This window comes from Aulonocara sp. 'chitande type north' Nkhata Bay, linkage group LG8 (assembly GCF_057382095.1).
Source record: "Aulonocara sp. 'chitande type north' Nkhata Bay isolate Kocher_YH1m ecotype deep benthic linkage group LG8, A_spYH_male_GT1.1, whole genome shotgun sequence".
Taxonomy (NCBI): domain Eukaryota; kingdom Metazoa; phylum Chordata; class Actinopteri; order Cichliformes; family Cichlidae; genus Aulonocara; species Aulonocara sp. 'chitande type north' Nkhata Bay.
The window spans coordinates 5112473-5122053 of record NC_141351.1 but is presented as its reverse complement, the minus strand read 5'-3'; positions in this window follow the sequence as shown (position 1 = coordinate 5122053).

Here is a 9581-nt window from a genome sequence, read left to right as displayed (position 1 = left end):
ATGATATTCCCTGAATCTAAAGTCCCGCTGGTCAGTGTAAAATGAAAACCTGTTCTCTCAAACTAACTTCAGAATGTTTTTTCAGAAACTCCAAAAATGCTGCTGTGCTGAATTAATGCAAAGTCAACAGAAGAGAATAAATGTGTTTTCTCGGCTGTGTGAAGTACCATCACTGTTTGCCTCCCCCGAGGCTTCATGGACCTCATTCTGTATACCATAAAAATGTTATTATGTCTTCAGGCATTAGAGAATGGACTTTTAATATTAGACCACGTGCACCATCTCTACTATAAAATGCTACAGGAAACCTAAAGTAACCTGTAGAAAATTAACATATTTATCTCCTCCAAGTTATTTAGAATTAATTAATATTTAAATGGGTGAGGGACCAGACAAAGAGCGATTCATAAGACCCTTATGAAAAGCACACCGAGGGAACAGTTTACCCTGCCCGGGATAGGGTTACCGGGGCCCCGCCCTGGAGCCAGGCCCGGGGAGGGTGCCCGAAGGCGAGCGTCTGGTGGCCGGGCCTTAGTCCATGGGGCCTGGCCGGGCACAGCCCGAAGAGGAGACATGGGCCCATCCTCCCGCAGGCCCACCACCCGCAGGAGGCGCCATAGGGGTCGGGTGCATTGTGTGCCGGGTGGCGGCCAGGAGCGGAGGCCCTGGAGGACTGACCCCCGGCTGCCAAGACTAGCAATAGGGACATGGAATGTCACCTCTCTGGTGGGGAAGGAGCCTGAGTTAGTGCGTGAGGTTGAGAGGTACCGGCTAGATATAGTCGGGCTCACCTCTACACATGGCTTGGGCTCTGGAACCAGTCTCCTGGAGAGGGGCTGGACTCTGTCTCAGTCTGGAGTTGCCCCTGGTGAGAGGCGGCGGGCTGGGGTGGGTATCCTAATATCCCCTCGGCTTGCTGCCGGTACGTTGGGGTTTTTCCCGGTGGACGAGAGGGTTTGTTCCCTGCGCCTTAGGGTCGGGGAACGGGTCCTGACTGTCATCTGCGCTTATGCGCCGAGTGGCAGTTCAGAGTACCCAGCCTTCTTAGAGTCCCTGGGGGGGGTGCTGGAGGGTGCTCCACCTGGCTGAGCTGTCAACTGATCACCACCTGGTGGTGAGTTGGATCAGGTGGCGGGGGAAGACGCTGGACAGACCTGGTGCACCTAAACGCGTAGTGAGGGTGTGCTGGGAACGTCTAGCAGAGGCCCCAGTCCGCGAGATCTTCAACGCACACCTCCGGCAGAGCTTCAACAGCATTCCGAGGGAGACTGGGGACATTGAGTCCGAATGGACCATGTTCAGCGTCTCCATTGCCGAAGCTGGTGCATTGAGCTGCGGCCGCAAGGTGGTTGGTGCCTGACGTGGTGGTAATCCCCGAACCAAATGGTGGACACCAGAGGTGAAGGGAGCCACCAGGCTGAAGAAGGAGTCCTATCGGGCTTGGTTAGCCTGTGGGACTCCGGAGGCAGCCGACAGGTATCGACAGGCCAAGCGGAATGCGGCTCGGGCAGTGGCTGAAGCAAAAACTCGGGTGTGGGAGGAGTTCGGAGAGGCCATGGAAAAAGACTTTCGGACTGCCTCGAAGAGATTCTGGCAAACCGTCAGACGTCTCAGGAGGGGAAAGCGGTGCTCTACCTGCACTGTGTATAGTGCTGGCGGAGCGCTGCTGACGTCGACTGAAAAAATTGTCAGGCGGTGGAAGGAATACTTCGAGGACCTCCTTAATCCCACTGACACGTCTTCCGAGGAGGAAGCAGAGTCTGGGGATGAGGGGAATGACCCGCCAATTTCCGGGGGCGAGGTCACTGAGGCAGTTAAACAACTCCTTGGTGGCAGAGCCCCTGGTGTTGATGAGGTCCGCCCCGAGTTCCTGAAGGCTCTGGACGTTGTAGGGCTGTCCTGGTTGACATGCCTCTGCAATGTTGCGTGGAGATCAGGGGCAGTACCTGTGGACTGGCAGACCGGGGTGGTGGTCCCCATCTTTAAGAAAGGGGACCGGAGGGTGTGTTCCAACTACAGGGGGATCACACTCCTCAGCCTCCCTGGGAAAGTCTATGCCAGGGTGCTGGAAAGGAGAGTTCGTCCGTTAGTCGAACCTCGGATACAGGAGGAACAATGCGGTTTTCGTCCTGGTCGCGGAACACTGGACCAGCTCTTTATCCTCTCCAGTATACTTGAGGGTGCATGGGAGTTTGCCCAACCAGTCTACATGTGTTTTGTGGACTTGGAGAAGGCATTCGACCGTGTCCCTCGGGGTGTCCTGTGGGAGGTGTTGCGGGAATATGGGGTGTCTGGCCCATTGCTACGGGCCATTCGATCCCTATACAACCGTTGCAAGAGCTTGGTTCGCATTGCCGGCAATAAGTCGGACTCGTTCCTGGTGGGTGATGGGCTCCGCCAGGGCTGCCCTTTGTCTCCGGTTCTGTTCATAATTTTTATGGACAGGATTTCTAGGCGCAGCCAAGTGGCGGAGGGCTTTCGCTTTGGTGGCCTCAGAATCTCATCTCTGATTTTTGCAGATGATGTGGTTCTGTTGGCTTCATCGGGTGAGGGCCTCCAGCTCGCACTGGAACGGTTCGCAGCCGAGTGTGAAGCAGCGGGAATGAGGATCAGCACCTCCAAATCTGAGGCCATGGTTCTCAGCCGGAAAAGGGTGGAGTGCCCACTCCGGGTCGGGGATGAGTTCCTGCCCCAAGTGGAGGAGTTCAAGTATCTCGGGGTCTTGTTCGCGAGTGATGGGAGAAGGGAGCCGGAGATCGACAGACGGATTGGGGCTGCAGCTGTTAGCCCGACGTCCTGGGGCTAACGATTTTTTTCAGACGGGCTACCCTGCCCGTCGGGCTATTGTAGGAAGGAAAAATCTATGTCAATGCTTTTGCATTCTTTCGGAAATGTAGCTGGGTAATTATGTCATTGGCATCGGTGAGCCACTGTCAATATGTGACATATTGAAATTGCGTTTGAATTTGCGCTTGTTTTTTTGCTTTCACTTTGCAATCGCGCGAACTGTGTATAGAGAGCGACAGCCCTGATTGGTGAGTGATGATAATTTGTGCACCAATTCCTCTGACGTTGTCTTATCAATCGTTAGCTTACTATGCAAACATGACAAGTGAAATCTCCCGCAGCAAGCTTAAACATGTGAGAGGTTGATCGTGCAGAGAATCGCTGAGCATTATGTGAGTGCGTGTGTAAAAGCAGCAGGATATATATTGTAGCGGATCAGGGCTGTTCGGGGTTCTGTTTGTACAGTTATGTTTTGTTTATGTTGCCATAGTGACGGGTGACGCCCTCTCGCTGCGACGGTGTGTCCTTCCGGGGTCAGAGGGCGCCCTGTGTGTTGTTGTTGTTGCTGTGCTGTTGCCGCGCTGAGCAGTTAGCTAGCGGCAGTGTTCTTCTGCAGATGTCAATAAACGGCTGTGCTCCCTGGCTAGCTCACGGGAAGCAAGACCAAACGATACTTCCGTCTCCTCCTTGTCTGAGCTCGCCACATTGGTGTCAGAAGTGGGATGATGGTGGCACCCCATGTTCTGACCCGAGTGACTTTCCGGGCGATCGTGGCTCAAGAGTTGGGAGTTCGCCTTGTAATCGGAAGGTTGCCGGTTCGAGCCCCGGCTTGGACAGTCTCGGTCGTTGTGTCCTTGGGCAAGACACTTCACCCGTTGCCTACTGGTGGTGGTCAGAGGGCCCGGTGGCGCCAGTGTCCGGCAGCCTCGCCTCTGTCAGTGCGCCCCAGGGTGGCTGTGGCTACAATGTAGCTTGCCATCACCAGTGTGTGAATGTGTGTGTGAATGGGTGGATGACTGGATATGTAAAGCACTTTGGGGTCCTTAGGGACTAGTAAAGCGCTATATAAATACAGGCCATTTACCATTTACTTTTACCCCGCCGGTCGTGACCGGCCGGTGCGCCAAAAGAAGGCACCTGGACATTTGCAGGACTTTGTGTGGGGTAATGGGGTCGTCGGGGACGACTGACCCCTTAGGTGGGGGCTATGTAGCGGGTCAGGGCTGTTCGGGGTTCTGTTTGTACAGTTATGTTTTGTTTATGTTGCCATAGTGACGGGTGACGCCCTCTCGCTGCGACGGTGTGTCCTTCCGGGGTCAGAGGGCGCCCTGTGTGGTGGTGTTGTTGTTGTTGTTGTGCTGTTGCCGCGCTGAGCAGTTAGCTAGCGGCAGTGTTCTTCTGCAGATGTCAATAAACGGCTGTGCTCCCTGGCTGGCTCACGGGAAGCAAGACCAAACGATACCTCCGTCTCCTCCTTGTCTGAGCTCGCCACAATATTTTAGTTCTGCTGAGCCAAATAAGACAGGTCAGGGTGAAGAAGTGACAGCCAAAGAAAAACTTACCACAAAATGGAAAAGTTATGACAAATCAGACTATAAGGCAAAAAGAAAGTGCAGCTTTATGGTTTCATGGACAAAAGAATTTCTGTGGCTGCAATATGACAAGCGAAATAACCAGGGCTGCACATAAGTGTATATATATATATATATATATATATATATATATATATATATATATTAGGGGTGCAACGATACACAAAATTCACGGTTCGGTTCGGTTCGATACTTTGGTGTCACGGTTCGATATTTTTTCGATACAAAAAAAAAATGTTCATGCCTTTTTAATTTGTCATTTATTAAAATTGTAAATATATATTTTAACACAAAAGTACAGTTTTTAAATTTAACCCTAACCCTTGTGCGTGTTGTTTTTTAGCTCGTCATATTGCAGCCAAAGAAATTCTTTTGTCCATGAAACCATAAAGCTGCACTTTCTTTTTGCCTTATAGTCTGATTTGTCATAACTTCTCCGTTTTGTGGTAAGCTTTTCTTTGGCTGTCACTTCTTCACCCTGACCTGTCTTATTTGGCTCAGCAGAACTAAAATATATATCTGTCTGTGAAGGTTCTCAATCATCCAGGTCATCGTAGTGAAATATATATCCTGCCGCACTCACATAAGCTCAGCGATTCTCTGCGCGATCAACCTCTCACATGTTTAAGCTGCGGGAGATTTCACTTGTCATGTTTGCATAGTAAGCTAACAATTAATAAGACGATGTCAGAGGAATTGGTGCACAAATTATCATCACTCACAGATCAGTGCTGTCGCTCTCTATACACAGTTCGCGCGATTGCAAAGTGAAAGCAAAAAAACAAGCACAAATTCAAACACGATTTCAATATGTCACATATTGACAGTGGCTCACCCAATGACATAATTACCCAGCTACATTTCTGAAAGAATGCAAAAGCATTGACATATATTTTTCCTTCCTACAATAGCCCGACAGGCAGGGCAGAGATAGCCCCGGGACATCGGGCTAGCGATATTGCGAGCCCTGTATCTGATTGAGGAATCACTCATCTTTGGAAAAGAGAGTTTATTACAGAGAAATGTCTCTTTCCAAAATAAAAGCTATACTATCCGCTTCTTCTGGGCTATATTCTCAGCAGCATATTAAACATATCAGGTCTCCATAAGGAGAATCCTGTGCTAACAGCTGTCTAAATGACTCGGCTAAAGTTTGTAGCATGCATGCTTGTTGTTTTTGTCTTTGCACTAGGATGATGTCGGTGTAAATGTGCAGTCATATTCGTTGTGTTCCCACTAGTGCTTTCAGGTTAATCTCGTTGAAATAACCTTAACGCCACAACACGGCAAATCTCCGTTAACGAGCTACCCTATACAGAGGGGCTAGACGGCCAACACGTTAACGAGCTAACTGCGCTAACACACTAGCTCCCACCCATGTAATTGAGCATTGCATGGCACATCCAACATACTGTTTTACTTTAGTCCATGACTCGCTTACCTTCAGGGTCATACGTCACATGAAAACCAAAATAATTCCAAACGCCAGATCTGAATGAGGGTGGGGAGGTCCACTTCTGTCTCGCTAGCTTGCCCTGCGCTCTTCCTTCTGATCATGCTGTCTGTGTTGAGTGCTCAGTGAATCTGCGTTCGACTACTCAAATGCAGTCAAATGCAGATTCACTGAGCGCTCAACACAGACAGCATCGTCAGAAGGAAAGTTGATAAAATCAATTACAAATTTTGTATTGTTCTTTTTTTTTCTCCCCTTTGGTTTTCTTTCTTTCTCTCCCCCTCTTTCTTTCATTCTTTCCCCCTGTCCTATCCCACAGTCATGTCTGTCCCGTTTGCAACTGAAAATAAAATAAATTCATAATTATAATAAAGGTCAATCAAATGGACCAATATGATGATCCACTTAAAATAAATCCTCTTGGTGTCTTTCTTGGCCTCAAGACAACAATTCTGATGGCTATAGATCCAAACGGGACACAAAAAAAAAAAATTGAAAAAAAAAAAATTTGAAAAAAATTGTATTGTTCGATACATATGCGTACCGAACCGAAAGCACTGTATCGAACGGTTCAATATCGATACGAATATCGTTGCACCCCTAATATATATATATATATATATATATATATATATATGTATATATATATATATACGGTATATATATGTATATGATGTGATTTTATTTTATTTTATTAATTTGACTCTGTATTTTCCCTTTGTGCCTCAGAACACCTCTAGCCTGTGTAATACATACCAGAACATATAAGTTGTCTCCAGGAATCTAAAAATGCTGTCTGGATCCTTTAAATTGTAATTTTTATTAACATTATGCTCTGTTAAAGCCTCCTAAACACACACAAAGAAATCCTTTTTTCCCAGCAACTAAGGATGATCCACAACTGTCACCATAAGCAGATAAGCACCAAAAGCATAATCCAAAAGCACAAAACTGTCACCCCGATTCTATTTTAAATGTAAACAAATAATTCAAGAGACATCTAGACAAGTGCCAGAAGGCCCAGGGAGCTCTTTTAAACAAAGTAAAGTTATAACCAAAGGTAACTCATTGTTGTACATCATCCCCAGCAGGAAGACAGGTGGTGCTCTGGGGATATTCATCTGCAGAACGATCTGAAAGGCTCAGGAATGTACAAGGGGAGCATAAATGTCCCTCGCTGCTATCTGCTACTGCCACTTGATACAAGATTTGTCTTTTAGCAAGATGACAACCCAGAACATAAAACTACAGCTGCATGAACATTACTACTCTGTTAGTATGCATACTTATAAATCTGTCTTGGTGTCCCATTATGTAATAAAACCCTTGTGTTTTCAGTCATGTTTAATGCCCTTCTTTTTTATGTCATAATTCTTCTGCAGATCACAAACATCTGAATCAAATTTTATGTCCATCCAATGGTTCCTGAAATAAAATGTAGAAATATTCTACTTAGATCAAAGGTCTGGATCCTTAAAGCTGTTTTCACCAGCACAACTCAAAAGGCTGAAACACATTCAGGGTGCATCATCATTTCAAAACCCTGCAAATATTCCAGAAAAGGTTTTCATTTTATTTCTCAGAGAAAAGAAAGCAGTGTGCAGAACACACTGGAATTTTTACCTCATTTGAAGGATTCGGCTATAAGGATGCAGATATACTGTAATCAGTCTGGTTGAAATGAAAGGCCAGAGACTCGGCAGACAGGCCTGGATTTATGGATTTAGAAAGCATTGTGTTTGAAACAACTGGCAAGTTGTATAGAGTGTTGCAAGAGTATAACACAGGGATCAGTTTAAAAGTTTATTAGCAAAACTTGGAATGTGCAGAGGTGATCCAAGAGATGAGGTAAGGCTGGGGAGTCAGGTGAGCAATGAGCTGAGGCAGAGAGGAGCTAAGCTGTGTGGTGCATGATACAGTACAGGGAAATACAAAATTAGGAGCTCAGAAGCACAACTGGTAAACTAGACAGACCCCGAGCATTTCTACTGCACTGACCGACAGAGGAAAATGGAGGAGCTTGGGCAGGAGAACCCCACCTTGAGTAGTGCAGCTTGATGGTTAATTGATAAACCAGCACCTTTACGAGTTTCTTTAGGATTATTAAAAACAACTCCAAAAGAGTTTACCGTAGCAGTGCAGTCATTGCTAAAAATGACAGCCTCAACATGGCATTTAATCTGTTATTAGACTCAATTGGCTTCTCTCAAAATGTAAAAGAACCCACCCACCACTTTAATCACACTCTAGATCTTGTTTTAACATATGGCATAGAAACTGAACATTTAACAGTGTTTCCTGAAAACCTTCTCCTGTCTGATCATTTCCTGATAACATTTAGATTTACAATAATTGATTACACAGCAGTGGAGAGTAGATTTTATCACAGTAGATGTCTTTCTGAAAGCGCTGTAACTAAGTTTAAGAATCCAATCCACCCACTGTTATCATCTTCAATGGCCTGTACCAACATAGAGCAGAGCAGCTACCTGAACGCTACCCCAACAGAGGTCGATTATCTTACCTCCTCACTATGTACGACACTGGATACTGTAGCTCCGGTGAAAACTAAAAACTCAAATCAGAAGTACCTGACTCCGTGAAATAATTCTCAAACACGTACCCTAAAGCAGATGACTCGTAAGCTGGAGAGGAAATGGCGTGTCACAAATTTAGAGGATCATCATTTAGCCTGGAGAAATAGTTTGTTGCTTTATAAGAAAGCCCTCCGCAAAGCCAGAACATCTTACTATTCATCACTGATTGAAGAAAATAAGAACAACACCAGGTTTCTCTTCAGCACTGTAGCCAGGCTGGCAAAAGGTCAGAGCTCTTTTGAGCCAACCATCCCTTTAACGTTAACTAGTAATGACTTCATGAACTTCTTCACAAATAAAATTTTAATCATTAGTGAAAAAATTACCTATAATTATCTCACAGATGTAATATTATCTACAGCTACTTTTAGTACCATTGAAATTCATTTGGACTCTTTTTCTCCAGTTGATCTTTCTGAGTTAACTTCAATAATTACTTCCTCCAAACCATCAACGTGTCTTTTAGACCCCATTCCTACAAAACTGCTCAAAGAAGTCCTGCCATTAATTAATTCTTCGATCTTAAATATGATCAACCTATCTCTAATAATCGGCTATGTACCACAGGCCTTCAAGCTGGCTGTAGTTAAACCTTTACTCAAAAAGCATCTCTAAACCCAGCAGTCTTAGCTAATTATAGGCCAATCTCCAACCTTCCTTTCATATCAAAAATCCTTGAAAGAGTAGTTGTCAAACAGCTAACAGATCATCTGCAGAGGAATGGTTTATTTGAAGAGTTTCAGTCAGGTTTCAGAGCTCATCACAGCACAGAAACAGCTTTAGTGAAGGTTACAAATGATCTTCTTATGGCCTCTGACAGTGGACTCATCTCTGTGCTTGTCCTGCTAGACCTCAGTGCAGCGTTCGATACTGTTGACCATAATATCCTATTAGAGCGATTAGAACATGCTGTAGGTATTACAGGTACTGCACTGCAGTGGTTTGTATCATATTGTGGCGGAGGCGTGGCCCCGGGCGCAGCTGCAGGGGAGGAGTGGAGCGGAAGGCTCATCAGGGCGGCGCTGCGAGGCCGGTAAGAACAGCTGATGTTGTTTATGGACTGATGATGGTCTCCCTCCGCTGTGTTTATAGTGAGACGAGGAGGAGCGGCCAGGGGAGAGATCAGCTGGGCTCGTGAGCTGTCAGACTGTG